This window comes from Schistocerca gregaria, chromosome 2 (genome assembly GCF_023897955.1).
Source record: "Schistocerca gregaria isolate iqSchGreg1 chromosome 2, iqSchGreg1.2, whole genome shotgun sequence".
NCBI classification, from domain to species: domain Eukaryota; kingdom Metazoa; phylum Arthropoda; class Insecta; order Orthoptera; family Acrididae; genus Schistocerca; species Schistocerca gregaria.
This window is the reverse complement of record NC_064921.1, coordinates 604803811-604821739: the sequence shown is the minus strand read 5'-3', so window position 1 is coordinate 604821739 and position 17929 is coordinate 604803811.

Sequence of the window (17929 nt, the reverse complement as noted above, 5' to 3'; positions counted from 1 at the left end):
CTGCGTTTTATTGGCAGGACACTTAGAAAATGTAATGTATGTACTAAAAAGGCTGTCTACACTACGCTTGTCCGTCCTTTTTTTAAAATACTGCTGCGCTGTGTGGGATTCTTACCAGATTGTACTGGCGGAGTGCATCGAAAAAGTTCAGAGAAGGGTACACCTTTTTTTATTATCGAGAAATAGGGGAGAGAGTGTAACTGAAATGATACAGGATTTGGGACGGACTTCATTAAACCAAAGGCGATTTTCGTTGTGAAGGGATCTTCTCACGAAATTCCAGTCACCAACTTTCTCCTCCGAATACTAAAGTATTTTGTTGACGCCAACCTACACAGGGAGCAACGATCACCGTGATATAATAAGGAAAATCAGAGCTCGCACGGAAAGATATAGGTGTTCGTTCTTTCCGTGCGCTATACGAGATTGGAATAATAGATAATTGTGAAAGTGGTTCGATGAACCCCTGGCAGGCACTTAAATATGATTTGCAGAGTATACATGTGGATGTAGACGTACATTTTTCATGAGAAAAGATGATTAGATACGTGTTAATTAGCATATATTTAATTACTATTATATTTAAAAGATGCCGGAAGGGGAATTGAAAAAAAAAACACATGAAGATTCGAACTGGCAATCCTTTGATTACCCGGCTACTATCCTTCAACACTACAGCCACACGACCCGCCCTAAAAATCATCTTGTTTGTTGAAGTACAGTTACTGCGAAGACTTCAAAGACGATTTTCTTGATACTTCATGAGAGTTGTATCCAACTGTTTTGGGTGATCGCTATTTGTTTCAGAACTTCATGAACTATGCACATAAAGAATTACAAAAATCCGATTGTCCGGTAGCGGGTACTTTTCCTCTAAGTGGAAATCTTAGGTTCGTCACCAGTGTTTGTTGTTCCTGATTCACTTCTCTGCTTGTGCTGACACGCGAATAAAATCATAGCTTACTAGCATCTAGCACTTAGCATCAACTGTTTAGTGTTCTTAAGGGACTTGGTTTCCGGTAAAATGCAATGGATGTGTTTTCACATGGGGATTTGGCAGGTGTCCATGTGTAGTAAGGATTAGCAGATGGTAATGGCCGTGGCGCTCAACGTTTGTATCGAGAGACTTCCAGAAAGATGGCGCACTGACAGGAGGGCTTTTGAAGCAAGTGACCGCCGTCTTATGGAGCATGGGATGTTTAGACCCACTACTCGTACTAGTGGAGTTCTGGAAAGACGTGGACATCACAGCCGAAGGAGGAACTTATTCGTGCACCTGACGACAACCATAATGTCGGCATAAGACAATAGCTGCAACAAGTAATGTTGACAATGAGACTGTCTGGAGACTAATACATGAGAAAAAGCTGTATCCGTGTCATGTACAGCGTGTGCAGTCGCGATCAGCAGCTGATTTTCCAGCACGGGTACACTTTTGCGAATGGTTTATTTAACAATGTGTCAATCCGCACATGAGTCCAAATGGCGCTGTTCATGGATGAAGCTTTCTTTCAACGTGATCAGATAGTAAATTTTCACAATCGGCACGATAATCCTATTGAAACTGTGCAAGCACGTAATCAACAAAGATTTTTTTTATCAACTTTTGGACTGGCATTGTTGGTGTTTGTTCGGACTTCGTGTTCTAACCAGGCTCAACATAGAAACTTACCTGTTCTGATGGAACACATGCTTTTACGAGTACGACCATGAACGTAAGATAAGATTAGTTACACGCGCACAAGCAACAACGCGTATACGATGGAATGGGAGGAATCAGTAATAAACGGTGCACTGGGAAGAACCCGTTGTTATGCAATTCACAGTGGTTCTCAATGTATGCACTTGCGGCAGATGCAAAAATAGTAAGTAAACTGTTTATTATCCCAAAAGCAACTGCTATAACTCGTAATACCAAGTGTGAGAAAAGACGGACAATGCCTTCACGGTTGCAATTGCCTACGGAACCATGACTGTACCCGGGCGTTCATCTCTTCTCCCGAAGCAAATCGACATTCAAAAATGCCTTTCATCAGTGCTCCAAAAACATGGAAATCGTGTGAGGAGAGATGGGTACTGTATGAAGGAAGTGTAAGGGATTCCCAGCGAAACTTTCGCAACACAGTCGAAACAACACGCATCCAGCACCGGGAAAATCATGATAACCTTTTTCTTTGCAAAGACCCGCTTATCATTGACTTACTGGAAAACGGCGCCACAATTCACATAGGGAGGTACGCGGACATTTAGCAAAACCTGAAATGCACCATCAAGTATAAACGCCCCATTCTGTTGCACGATCATGCCTGCCCAAATGTTGACTGGGAAGCCCTTATACATCCTCCATACAATTCCGATTCTTCCCTTGCGATTTCCACATTTTTGAAGGCCTGGAAAAACATTCTTGGCCGTCGATTTGCTCCGGACGAAGTGGTGTACGCCATGATACCGTAGGCACAAGCCAACATTCTTCCACGAAGGCACTGACAGTCTTGTGTCAAAGTGGGATAAATGCATTAACAGTTAAGGGGATTAGTTTCGAAATAATTAAGTTTACCTACTTTTTCTTAATTGCCTCGTTTTCATTTGACTGTTCCTTTTTGTAAATGTCACGCACGCCTTTACAGGACAGTTCGAGATTTGGGCCCAGGAATGCCAGTGATCGAGCTCCAGCTGGAGAACGAGTGCACGTGCCTGCAGTGAGGTGAAGTGTGGCAGACGACACGCTGTCTCCCGGAGACCGATCGCCGGGGAGAGACAGACCGCTGCTTCCACGAACCGATCGATGTGCCAGCGCTCGGCCTGCTGCAGCCTATTCGCTGCACCCTCACCACCAAAATCGCCTCAACCTATTTCTGTTTGTTGGTTCATCAGTAAATGGTACGATGAGTGCGTTCGTGATGGTATTTTTAATTATTTTATAAAAATAGCTGCCTATCAGTAACTTGATGTAATTTTTCTTATTACATTTTATTGTTTCTTACCATTAACGGTTCCGAATGTTTGTTCATCATCAGATGGCTGCACTGTTCTTATGGGCCGAACTGTTAGTCACATGTTTAACACCCAAAAGTGAAAACATTTCAAATTGATAAGAAATTGAAACTAAGATAAACTGAAGATTGAATGGTAAGCCTATGAACTTGAAGTAGTTGCTTTGAAGGCTTCCATTCTTTTCTGCATAGCATGAAATATTGCTTTCAATAAACATAGCGGAATCAATACTTTGTGTGTGTTTTTATTCACAGCCGCGAATACACAGAGTTATATAAGTGGGTCACTATTTGCAATGAACGTCCTGATTATACATTAAAATTGTGTGTTTTAAATGTGGTGATAAACAAAGACGGCTGAAAAACAAAGATATATGTTGTTTATATTACCTTAACGATGTGTTGAAAGAGATGACAATGATATCGATACGGTTTTGGAAATAAAAAGTAAGTAATACAATCAGTAGCAGAAACTAATTACACGTATCTGAGAAATGTTAGAATAATATTAACAATACTTCATAAGCCGCAAGTAATACATTACTCTTGCAACCTTCTTGAGTTGCTACGTATTTTTACGGTATTAAGTGGGCTTGCGAAATGTGTCCTTAATTCCTTTCGTTGTTTTTCATTGGATTAAGGTATTGCATATTGTTAAAAATAGTGGATACTTAAAATAGGTATAAAATACATTTTTGCTTAAAATAATAAGTTTCGTATTTAATATATGTTAAATACAGATTTTTATAAAACTAAGTGACACAGACATTTGAGTTAGAAGCTGGTGATATTAATTTTTGTGTGCTAGGAGAGAGTACTTTTGGAAGGCTTTCTTACAAAAGTATTGTTAACTTCCAAAAGAATGCAACGCAGCCAATCATCTGCAATGCAATGTAGTCCTGAAACACAAGAAACCAGTAATGACAAGAACCAATAAAATGTGTTGAACAAATATTCCAAGTGAGTTACAGTTATTTTCGTTTTACGAGCTGTGATCAAAAAGTAAGGGGAAGTTTTCCTTTTCTTACAGAACTTTTGTTCATCACCGTCAACCTTGTTCCCTACAAAGTAATCCCCCTCAGACACAATACACTTGTGCCACCGCTTTCTACGATCTTGGTAGCACTTCTGGAACTTGCTTTTCGTTGTGGTGTTCAGTTTCTTCAGCGATTCTGTTTCTAACTCATCAATGGTGCAAAACGAAGTCTTTTTATGGTTCTCTTTAGCCTAGGGAATACAAAGAAGTCGCTGGGGGTCATATCGGGCGAATACTGTGGCTGAGGCAACATAATGGTTCTGTTTTTACCAATAAATCTGGAGCAAGCATTGAGGTGCGAGCAGGAGGATGATAGTGATGCAATTCCCACAAGAGGTTTTGCCACTATTCTGTTCGTTTTCTCCGGATTGTTCCACGCGAACGGTTGCATAACTTCCAAGTAGTATTTCTTAGTCATCATACGATCATAAGACAGGAACTTACAATACACTATCCCATTTTAATGAAGGAAAACAGTGAGAAGAACCTTCACACGTGATCAAACTTGTCACATTTTTTGTCTTGGCCCTTCCGACAGTGCCATTGGGATGACTGGACTTTGGTTTCGAAGTTATTAACTGTACACACATGTTTCATCACCTGCTATAATGTTTTTTTGAAACTTTCCATCTTTGTCGACTTCATTCAGCAATTCCTGAGGGATGCCTACGCGATGTCGTTTTTGGTAGAGATCCAACAGTTTTCGAACAAACTTTTCTGCTACACGTCTCACGCCCAAAACATCCCAAAAGACTGCTCGTCATGAGCCAAAGGATATAATGAAATCACCAGCAATCTCTCTGATGATCATGTGGTCATTTTCCAGAACCATTTTCTTTCTTCCACATAGTCGTCAGTAACTAATGTGCTATGGCGTCCAGGACGATCGTCGTCTTCAACGTATTCTCGACTCTCATTGAAACGTTTAACTCTTGACTTCGCCAAAAACCACAGTCAACATTTCGAACGAGGTGGTATACTTTTGAAACGCCCCGTTAGAACAATTATACGAGACTGTGCTTAAACTGACACATATTATTTTTAGCGCAACGCAATCTGACTTTCAAAAATCCCTACGACGAATGGCCCTGACTAACATTAACCTATACCTTTCACAAATCACTTACCTCACCAAAAATCTTCGTTACTCTTACTACTGCAATACAGCGAGCGCCACTACTGCCAGCTAAATAAAAGATTCAAACTACGGACGGCACTTACTACTGATAGGCATAGTTAGCGAATGAAAGATTTTAATAGAGAACAAACAATGTATTTACCTTAATAGTGTTCAGAAGTCATAATGTATACAGCAGTTCATGACATCCAGTCTTACAAATTTCAAAACTCCGCCATCTCTCTCCCCACATCCACCACTGCTAGCGGCTCACCTCCAATTGCGCAACGCTACGCGCTGTTAACAGCCAGCTGCCACTGCCCAACACTACAATGGCAGACAACAATACAAACCAGCCACAGACTGCACACAGCACAGCCAGCGATTTTCCCACAGAGCGCTACGTGGCGTTACCAATAAAAAAAAACCTAAACAGCCTACTTACACTTATTCCATTTTCAAGCAAAATTTAATTCAAATTCTTTGATTCATCATTTTCGAATGTAAAAATTTGCCGAGTATGCGAAAACACATATAACCTTTTCGACTGTTAACAGGAAATTAAATATTCAAAACAGCTGAAAATATAATCACACATCAAGAGCATGTATACAAACGAGACACAAAAAATGAAAATTGGGTGTATTCAGCCCGCGAAATTAAAAAGTTCCCGTTACTTTTTGATCACAGCTTGTATACAATTTCTATTCTTTTGTGTTTGTCTTTTCATCACCCACGAGTACACCACCTTCAGTGCGAATGCAAAATTACGTCTGATCTGCTGGTATCTCAGAGCAGTGAGCATGGAGGACATGGACAAGGACTGTGGATAGCTGACACTCGTTGGGAATGTTGGTTGACCGGCACGCGCGCCGAGAAAGTCTGCTCCTTCTGTGATAAAAACACTGTGTCCGGATGGCATTCGGATTAATGCAACTGCCTAGTCAACATGTGATCCCAGGTTAGAGTCGCGGTCCGCCACATTTTCCACCCGTCGCCGCTGATTCCGCGTTAAGTCCTGATGAATAATTCCTTCCCTTACCTTTCCGCTCCTTTGTGCCCCTTCCACCTTCAATACACATCATTTTTATTCTGTTGTCTTCAAATCTGATCACTAAACTTTGTGAAGTTATCTGTCACTTTATTGTTTTTCCGTCGTATTCCTTTATAATATCTATCAGTCGAAAAATTATTGCTTATCGGAAATTTCAGATTCGTGAGGTGTATAGCAGGGACTTCGATACATCTTATCACACGTCTACAATGCCCTTGGTTGTTAGGACGAGGAATCATCGGAAAATAAATGAGTCGGAGTCTGTATCAGTATCGGTCAAAGGTGCTCTTAATTGTAGCAAGATTAAAGTTGTTGGTGATTTCACACATTATTATAGATTCAATAAAGCACTAATGTATGTTGTACTTTGTAATGGAAGTTTCAGCAAGACTACAAGAAACATAAAAGTACTGACACATTGCCTCCACCTTTTTTTTAAGCACTCTAAGTGGGAACAATGAAACAATTCCTTGCAGTCTCTTCAGAATCTTTGTTAGACGTATGTTGCTAATTAACGTGTAGCCAGTACATCACATTTTCCATTCGAAGTTCGCAGATTTAAATCTGTGCATGACCTACAAAATGATGGCGGAATTACGTTCTGAGAGTGTTGCGAGTGAATACGTGAAAATTTCTTTTCAAGCCACAGATAAACAGTATAGAGAGTGTACCACGTAAACAAGGTAGTAACGCTCTTTGGATATCCCCGAGAGCCAGCCCTCCACAAAATTTCTGTTGAGAAGGTGCAACACGGATTGGATTGGGCGTGCATGTAAGCATATAGGATCTTTTAGGTCTGCAGCGAAAAGTATAATGTAATAGTATGACATGCTGTTCAATAACTACTCTTCCCTGCACATACACCATTGCGTTTACACTGATGAGGTCAAAACATTATGATAACCTGCTTACTAACTTTTTTGTCCGTCTTTCGAACGAAATACATCGCTGATTGTTCGTATCAGGGATCCGACAGTTTGTTGGTAGATTTGTGGAGTTATGAAGCATTAGATGTCTACGCACAGGTCATGTAACTTACGTTAAGAAATGGCAGCTAATTTGAGTACGCGGTGATGGCGCCCGACACCGACGTAGATGGGATTTACACCACTTGAATCTGGCCGCCAAGACATCAACGTGAGTTCACTATAATGCTCCTTAAACCACTGCAGTACGTTTCTGCCACCAAAATCCCACAATTATAACAATGAAAGATAACAATGCCGTCGGGGAAGACATCAAGCATGAATGGATGGAGGTGGTTCGCATCTTGTCAGAGGACACATGTAAGCGGAGGAAAATGTCTTCCATAGCTAGCGTAATACTCCCCCCCCCCCCCCCCCCCACAAAGAACCATGGACCTTGCCGTTGGTGGGGAGACTTGCGTGCCTCAGCGATACAGATAGCCGTACCGTAGGTGCAACCACGAAGTTGAGAGGCCAGAAAAACGCGTGGTTCCTGAAGAGGGGCAACAGCCTTTTCAGTAGTTGCAGGGGCAACAGTCTGGATGATTGACTGATCTGGCCTTGTAACTTTAACCAAAACGGCCTTGCTGTGCTGGTACTGCGAACGGCTGAAAGCAAGGGGAAACTACAGCCGTAATTTTTCCCGAGGGCATGTAGCTTTACTGTATGATTAAATGATGATGTCGTCCCCTTGGGTAAAATATTCCGGAGGTAAAATACTCCCCCATTCAGGTCTCCGGGCGGGGACTACTCAGGAGGATGTCGGTTATCAGGAGAAAGAAAACTGGCGTTCTACGGATCGGAGCGTGGAATGTCAGATCCCTTAATCGGGCAGATAGGTTAGAAAATTTAAAAACGGAAATGGATAGGTTAAAGTTAGATATAGTGGGAATTAGTGACGTTCGGTGGCAGGAGGAACAAGACTTTTGGTCAGGTGAATACAAGGTTATAAATACAAAATCAAATAGGGGTAACGCAGGAGTAGGTTAAACAATGAATAAAAAAATAGGAGTGCGGGTAAGATACTACAAAGAGTATAGTGAACGCATTATTGTGGCCAAGATAGACACAAAGCCCACGCCCACTACAGTAGTACAAGTTTATATGCCAACTAGCTCTGCAGATGACGAAGAGATTGATGAAATGTATGATGAGATAAAAAAAATTATTCAGGTAGTGAAGGGAGACGAAAATTTAATAGTTATGGGTGACTGGAATTCGTCAGTAGGAAAAGGGAGAGAAGGAAACATAGTAGGTGAATATGGACTGGGGCAAAGAAATGAAAGAGGAAGCCGCCTGGTAGAATTTTGCGCAGAGCACAACTTAATCATAGCTAATACTTGGTTCAAGAATCATAAAAGAAGGCTGTATACATGGAAGAAGCCTGGAGACACTGATAGGTTTCAGATAATTTATATAATGTTAAGACAGAGATTTAGGAACCAGGTTTTAAATTGTAAGACATTTCCAGGGGCAGATGTGGACTCTGACCAAAATCTATTGGTTATGAACTGTAGATTAAAACTGAAGAAACTACAAAAAGGTGCTAATTTAAGGAGATCGGACCTGGATAAACTGAAAGAACCAGAGATTGTAGAGAGTTTCAGGGAGAGCATAAGGGAACAATTGACAGGAATGGAGGAAAGAAATACAGTAGAAGAAGAATGGGTAGCTCTGAGGGATGAAGTAGTGAAGGCAGCAGAACAAGTAGGTAAAAAAGACGAGGGCTAGTAGAAATCCTTGGGTAACTGAAGAAATATTGAATTTAATTGATGAAAGGATAAAATATAAAAATGCAGTAAATGAAGCAGGCAAAAAGAAATACAAACGTCTCAAAAATGACATCGACAGGAAGTGCAAAATGGCTAAGCAGGGATGGCTAGACGACAAATGTAAGGATGTAGAAGCTTATCTCACTAGGGGTAAGATAGATACTGCCTACAGGAAAATTAAAGAAAACTTTGGAGACAAGACAAACACTTGTATGAATATTAAGAGCTCAGATGGAAACCCAGTTCTAAGCAATAGAAGGGAAGGCGGAAAGGTGGAAGGAGTATATAGAGGGTTTATACAAGGGCGATGTACTGGAGGACAATGTTCTGGAAATGGAAGAGGATGCAGATGAAGATGAAATGGGAGATACGATACTGCGTGAAGAGTTTGACAGAGAGCCAGTCATGACAAAACTCTACCATCTGGTGAGCAAGATGTATATGAGACAGGGGAAATACCCTCAGACTTCAAGAAGAATATGCTAATTCCAATCCCAAATTAAGCAGATGTTGACAGATGTGAAAATTACCGAACTATCAGTTTAATAAGTCACAGCTGCAAAATACTAACGCGAATACTTTAAGGACGAATGGAACAACTGGTACAAGCGGACCTTGAGGAAGATCAGTTTGGATTCCGCAGAAATGTTGGAACACGTGAGGCAATACTAACCTTACGACTTATCTTAGAAGAAAGATTAAGAAAAGGGAAACCTACATTTCTAGCATTTGTAGACTTAGAGAAAGCTTTTGACAATGCTGACTGGAATACTCTCTTTCAAATTCTGAAGGTGGCAAAGGTAAAATACAGGGAGCGAAAGGCTATTCACAATTTGGACAGAAATCAGATGGCAGTTATAAGAGTCGAGGGGCATAAAAGGGAAGCAGTGGTTGGGAAAAGAGTGAGACAGGGTTGTAGCCTCTCCCCGATGTTATTCAATTTGTATATTGAGCAAGCAGTAAAGGAAGCATAAGAAAAATTTGGAGTAGGTATTAAAATTCATGGAGAAGAAATAAAAACTCTGAGGTTCACTAATGACTTTGTAATTCTGTCAGAGACACCAAAGGACTTGGAAGAGCAGTTGAACATAATGGACAGTGTCTTGAAAGGAGGATATAAGATGAACATCAACAAAAGTAAAATGAGGATAATGGAATGTAGTTGAATTACGTCGGGTGATGCTGAGGGAATTAGATTAGGAAATGAGACACTTAAAGTAGAAAAGGAGTTATGCTATTTGGGGAGCAAAGTAACTGATGATGGTCGAAGTAGAGAGGATATAAAATGTAGACTGGCAATGGCAAGGAAAGCGTTTCTGAAGAAGAGAAATTTGTTAACACCGAGTATAGATTTAAGTGTCAGGAAGTCATTTCTGAAAGCATTTGTGTGGAGTGTAGCCATGTATGGAAGTGAAACATGGACAATAAATAGTTTGGACAAGAAGAGAATAAAAGTTTTCGAAATGTGGTGCTACAGAAGAATGCTGAAGATTAGATGGGTAGATCACATAACTAATGAGGAAGTATTGAATAAGATTGGGGAGAAGTTTGTGGCACAACTTGACCAGAAGAAGGGACCGGTTGGTAGGACATGTGCTGAGGCATCAAGGGATCACAAATTTAGCATTGGAGGGCAGCGTGGAGGGTAAAAATCGTAGGGGGAGACCAAGAGATGAATACACTAAGCAGATTCAGAAGGATGTAGGTTGCAGTAGGTACTGGGAGATGAAGAAGCTTGCACAGGATAGAGTAGCATGGAGAGCTGCATCAAACCAGTCTCAGGACTGAAGACCACAACAACAACAACAACAACAACCGCGAAATACTGCTCCCACCAGACAGCAACCGTGTCGCGCTACACGTTTCGAGCCAACGTTCACCTCGATGACGAAGTTTGTAGAGACGACCATCGACCTAGTGTAGCAAAAATGTGAATTCTGCGGGAGAGCCGACACGTTTCCATTGAGCGACTGTCGAACCCTGCTGGTCCCGTGCCCACTGCAATTGTAACTGACGATGTCGTTGGGTCAACGAGTGAGCAGGTAAGGGTGGTCCGCTGCGGAGCTCACGTTCAACAATTTGCGAAGAACGGTGCGCCCCGAAACACTTCGGCTTGCACCAGCGTTGTGCTCTTTCGGCAGAGATACCACAGGTCATTATCTATTCTACTTTATAGAGCAGACAAGCCTCCGAACCCCCACATTATGTGAAGAGTCGTGGACGCCCAACCATTTAGCGCCTGTCCTACCTCTTTCCGTAGACACTCACGACAGTAGCACGTGAATTTTCGACCAACTTCGGCGTTTTCGAGATACTCGTTCACAGGGTTTGCGTAACAATAATCTGCCCTTTTGAAAGTGGCTTATCTCAAAGGATTTCCCCATTTGCAGCCCATATCTTCGCTAGGGTCATCCTCCGTCCGTGTCTGCTCCGCTTAGGGTGGCTATTGAGGCGTTGAGATCAGAAACAGTACTTGTCATCATTTTTGGGCTATATGAGTTATTACTGTATGGTATTTTCACACGATTCCGCGTCTGTTGGTTCTAAAACGGGATTTGTTTAGTGTTTTTTCCCTGTCAAAACGAGTGTTGAAATTACGTATCGTGCAGAAAGGGGACTTGTCACTGAGACAAGTCCCTCTATTGCAAGAAAGAACGTGAGGAGTGAGGGCAGCACTGTAGCGGTGTGCAGTATGAATTTAGAAGGAAGAAAATTGTGGAAAAGGGAATGTGATTAAACAAGCATGCCATCTGGAAAGGAAACATTGTTCCTAGAAGGGAAACAGGTACAGATTGCAGGTAAAATGTCATACCATGTACATTGTTTTAATTCTCTGTACATAATATAATATTCTGTAACAGAGGCAAGTTGTGTAGAAACATTGTACTGAAATGTGAATATAAATTCCTTTCATGGACGCAGAGTTTCAATTTATGTTTTAGTTGTAATACAGGAAATCGGTGAAAATATATTATTCGCCAAGTATATAGGTTAATAATATGGGGTACTTGAGTGCTCACATTCTTCCCTTCATTCCAAAAGCAAGGAGCCCAGGCCCAATTTCCATTACCAATCGTGGGACAGGAAACTATTATTATAAGGTAACTGGCATGACAACTGTAATATTATTTTATTAACAATTTCGTTGTCGAATTATGTACATCTTTGAACCACGTTTTGTATAATTTTTAAAGCAAGGCCGTCCGGTGTGGCCGTGCGGTTCTAGGCGCTTCAGTCTGGAACCGCGTGACCGGCGCGGTCGCAGGTACGAATCCTACCTCGGACATGGATGTGTGTGATGTCCTTAGGTTAGTTAGGTTTAATTAGTTCTAAGTTATAGGCAAATAGTTGAGGCATATATTTAATAGGGTTACAGTATTACGATTATGTAGATTTTTGTTTTATGGTTCTAATTCACTTCTATCTGCAGGTTAAAGTTGGCTTCAAAGAAACTATGATATGCAAAAAGCTTTTATTGCACTACATGGCACAACGAAACGCCGAATGGAGCGACCGTGTCGATAAATTCAAGGAGTGAGTTCGCTCCATGATGGTCGTGATAGACACCAAAACCATTATTCCGTTCCAGAAAATACCAATACCATGAAAGCGAAATACATTAAGTCGTTTACGGTACGGGTAGCATTTTATGGACGTTGCGGTAGGAAGAAGAGATACCTCTCAAGTTCTTTATCTGCAAAAACCATGTGGGAAATGTTCCTTGAAAAATACGCCCCCGAAATGTACGTAACTTATAGGTCTCAAAGTAACGCTACTCACCCACGGCTGTTCATACCAAAGGTACGGTATCGGAATTTCTATGATTCTTTCAAGGATCATTACAACTATGGCTATGCTCGTCATCGGTGAAAGGCTTGTTGTTGTTGTTGTTGTTGTTGTTGTTGTTATTGTTTTTGTCTTCAGTCCTGAGACTGGTTTGATCAGCTCTCCTTTTTCTGGTCAAGTTGTGCCACAAACTTCTCTTCTCCCCAATCCTATTCAATACTTCCTCATTAGTTATGTGATCTACCCATCTAATCTTCAGCATTCTTCTGTAGCACCACATTTCGAAAGCTTCTATTCTCTTCTTGTCCAAACTATTTATCGTCCATGTTTCACTTCCATACATGGCCCCACTCCATACAAATACTTTCAGAAATGTCTTCCTGCCACTTAAATCTATACTCGATGTTAACAAATTTTTCTTCTTCAGAAACGCTTTCCTTCCCATTGCCGGTCTACATTTTATATCCTCTCTACTTCGACCATCATCAGTTACTTTGCTCCCCAAGTAGCAAAACTCCTTTACTACTTTAAGTGTCTCATTTCCTAATCTAGCCGACCTGAGTGGCCGTGCGGTTCTAGGCGCTACAGTCTGGAGCCGAGCGACCGCTACGGTCGCAGGTTCGAATCCAGCCTCGGGCATGGATGTGTGTAATGTCCTTAGGTTAGGTTTAATTAGTTATAAGTTCTAGGCGACTGATGACCTCAGAAGTTAAGTCGAATAGTGCTCAGAGCCATTTGCCATTCCTAATCTAATTCCCTCAGCATCATCCGACTTAATTCGACTACATTCCATTATCCTCGTTTTGCTTTTGTTGATGTTCATCTTATATCCTCCTTTCAAGACACTATCCATTCCGTACGACTGCTCTTCCAAGTCCTTTGCTGTCTCTGACAGAATTACAATGTCATCGGCGAACCTCAACATCTTCATTTGTTCTCCATGGATTTTAATACCTACTCCGAAATTTTCTTTTGTTTCCTTCACTGCTCAACATACAGATTGAATAACATCGGGGAGAGACTTCAGCCCTGTCTCACTCCCTTCCCAACCACTGCTTCCCTTTCATGTCCCTCCACTCTTATAACTGCCATCTGATTTCTGTACAAACTGTAAATAGCCTTTCGTTCCCTGTATTTTACCCCTGCCACCTTCAGAATTTGAAAGACAGTATTCCAGTCAATATTGTCAAAAGCTTTCTCTGAGTCTACAAATGCTAGAAACGTAGGTTTGCCCTTCCTTAATCTAGCTTCTAAGATAAGTCGTAGGGTCAGTATAGCCTCACGTGTTCCAACATTTCTACGGAATCCAAATTGATCTTCCCCGAGGTCGGATTCTACTAGTTTTTCCATTCGTCTGTAAAGAATTCGCCTTAATATTTTGCAGCTGTGACTTATTACACTGATAGTTAGGTAATTTTCACATCTGTCAACACCTGCCTTCTGTGGGATTGGAATTATTACAGGGCGTTTCAAAAATGACCGGTATATTTGAAACGGCAATACAAACTAAACGAGCAGCGATAGAAATACACCGTTTGTTGCAATATGCTTGGGACAACAGTACATTTTCAGGCAGACAAACTTTCGAAATTACAGTAGTTACAATTGTCAACAACAGATGGCGCTGCGGTCTGGGAAACTCTATAGTACGATATTTTCCACATATCCACCATGCGTAGCAATAATATGGCGTAGTCTCTGAATGAAATTACCCGAAACCTTTGACAACGTGTCTGGCGGAATGGCTTCACATGCGGATGAGATGTACTGCTTCAGCTGTTCAATTGTTTCTGGATTCTGGCGGTACACCTGGTCTTTCAAGTGTCCCCACAGAAAGAAGTCACAGGGGTTCATGTCTGGCGAATAGGGAGGCCAATCCACGCCGCCTCCTGTATGTTTCGGATAGCCCAAAGCAATCACACGATCATCGAAATATTCATTCAGGAAATTAAAGACGTCGGCCGTGCGATGTGGCCGGGCACCATCTTGCATAAACCACGAGGCGTTCGCAGTGTCGTCTAAGGCAGTTTGTACCGCCACAAATTCACGAAGAATGTCCAGACAGCGCGATGCAGTAATCGTTTCGGATCTGAAAAATGGGCCAATGATTCCTTTGGAAGAAATGGCGGCCCAGACCAGTACTTTTTGAGGATGCAGGGACGATGGGGCTTTTCGGTTCCCCATATGCGCCAGTTCTGTTTATTGACGAAGCCGTCCAGGTAAAAATAAGCTTCGACAGTAAACCAAATGCTGCCCACATGCATATCGCCGTCATCAATCCTGTGCACTATATCGTTAGCGAAAGTCTCTCGTGCAGCAATGGTAGCGGCGCTGAAGGGTTCCCGCGTTTGAATTTTGTATGGATAGAGGTGTAAACTCTGGCGCATGAGACGATACGTGGACGTTGGCGTCATTTGGACCGCAGCTGCAACACGGCGAACGGAAACCCGAGGCCGCTGTTGGATCACCTGCTGCACTAGCTGCGCGTTGCCTTCTGTGGTTGCCGTACGCGGTCGCCCTACCTTTCCAGCACGTTCATCCGTCACGTTACCAGTCCGCTGAAACTTTTCAAACAGATCCTTTATTGTATCGCTTTTCGGTCCTTTGGTTACATTAAACCTCCGTTGAAAACTTCGTCTTGTTGCAACAACACTGTGTTCTAGGCGGTGGAATTCCAACACCAGAAAAATCCTCTGTTCTAAGGAATAAACCATGTTGTCCACAGCACACTTGCACGTTGTGAACAGCACACGCTTAGAGCAGAAAGACGACGTACAGAATGGCGCACCCACAGACTGCGTTGTCTTCTATATCTTTCACATCACTTGCAGCGCCATCTGTTGTTGAAAATTGTAACTACTGTAATTTCGAAAGTTTGTCCGCCTGAAAATGTACTGTTGTCCCAAGCATATTGCAACAAACGGTGTATTTATATCGCTGCTCGTTTAGTTTTTATTGCCGTTTCAAATATACCGGTCATTTTTGAAACACCCTGTATATTCCTCTTTAAGTCTGAGGGTATTTCGCCTGTCTCATAGATCTTGCTCACCAGATGGTAGAGTTTTGTCAGGACTGGATCTCCCGAGGCCGTCAGTAGCTCCAATGGAATGTTGTCTACTCCGGGGGCCTTGTTTCGACTCAGGTCTTTTAGTGCTCTGTCAAACTCTTCACGCAGTATCGTATCTCCCATTTCATCTTCATCTACATCCTCCTCTATTTCCATAATATTGTCCTCAAGTACATCGCCCTTGTATAGACCCTCTATGTACTCCTTCCACCTTTCTGCTTTCCCTTCTTTGCTTAGAACAGGGTTTCCATCTGAGCTCTTAATATTCATACAAGTGTTTCTCTTATCTCCAAAGTTCTCTTTAATTTTCCTGTAGGCAGTATCTATCTTACCCCTAGTGAGATAAGCCTCTATATCCTTACATTTGTCCTCTAGCCATCCCTGCTTAGCAATTTTGTACTTCCTGTCGATGTCATTTTTGAGACGTTTGTATTTCTTTTTGCCTGCTTCATTTACTGCATTTTTATATTTTATCCTTTCATCAATTAAATTCAATATTTCTTCAGTTACCCAAGGATTTCTACTAGCCCTCGTCTTTTTTACCTACTTGATCTTCTGCTGCCTTCACTACTTCATCCCTCAGAGCTACCCATTCTTCTTCTACTGTATTTCTTTCCTCCATTCCTGTCAATTGTTCCCTTATGCTCTCCCTGAAACTCTCTACAACCTCTGATTCTTTCAGTTTATCCAGGTCCGATCTCCTTAAATTGGCACCTTTTTGTAGTTTCTTCAGTTTTAATCTACAGTACATAACCAATAGATTTTGGTCAGAGTCCACATCTGCCCCTGGAAATGTCTTACAATTTAAAACCTGGTTCCTAAATCTCTGTCTTACCTATATATAATCTATTTGAAATCTGTCAGTATCTCCAGGCTTCTTCCATGTATACAGCCTTCTTTTATGATTCTCGAACCAAGTGTTACCTATGATTAAGTTGTGCTCTGTGCAAAATTCTACCAGGTGGCTTCCTCTTTCATTTCTTTGCCCCAGTTCATATTCACCTACTATGTTTCCTTCTCTCCCTTTTCCTACTGACAAATTCCAGTCACCCATGACTATTAAATTTTCGTCTCCCTTCACTACCTGAATAATTTTTTTTTTTATCTCATCATACATTTCATCAATCTCTTCGTCATCTGCAGAGCTAGTTGGCATATAAACTTGTACTAGTGTAGTAGGTGTGGGCTTCGTATCTATCTTGGCCACAATAATGCGTTCACTATGCTGTTTGTAGTAGCTTACCGGAATTCCTATTTTCCTATTCATTATTAAACCTACTCCTGCATTACCCCTATTTGATTTTGTGTTTATAACCCTGTAGTCACCTGACCAGATGTCTTGTTCCTCCTGCCACCGAACTTCACTAATTCCCACTATATCTAACTTTAACCCATCCATTTCCGTTTTTAAATTTTCTAACCTATCTGCCCGATTAATGGATCTGACATTCCACGCTCCGATCCGTAGAACGCCAGTTTTATTTCTCCTGATAACGACATCCTTTTGAGTAGTCCCCGCTCGGAGATCCGAATGGAGGACTATTTTACCTCCGGAATATTTTACCCAAGAGGACGCCATCATCATTTAATCATACAGTAAAGCTGCATGCCCTCGGGAAAAATTACGGCCATAGTTTCCCCTTGCTTTCAGCCGTTCGCAGTACAAGCACAGCAAGGCCGTTTTGGTTATTGTTACAAGGCCAGATCAGTCAATCATCCAGACTGTTGCCCCTGCAACTACTGAAAAGGCTGCTGCCCCTCTTCAGGAACCACACGTTTGTCTGGCCTCTCAACAGATACCCCTCCGTTGTGGTTGAACCTACAGTACGGCTATCTGTAACACTGAGGTACGCATGCCTCCCCACCAACGGCAAGGTCCATGGTTCATGGGGAGGGTGGGGGGGGGGGGGTGGGGGGAGGGTGAAAGACTTACATGTAAAATTGTAGGAGAGAACAACCCTGCTATCAAGACTGCAGCGCAAATTGAGTTGAAACTCCATAAGCTTCGGGCATGTCAGTTCTATGATAACATGCCACGTTGTGAAAAACTTGTACAAGGAGAAGTGGGAAAATCAGAAATGATCACATTTGATTTCATGCAGAACGTGCCTATTCCACACATACCGGTGACATATTTCC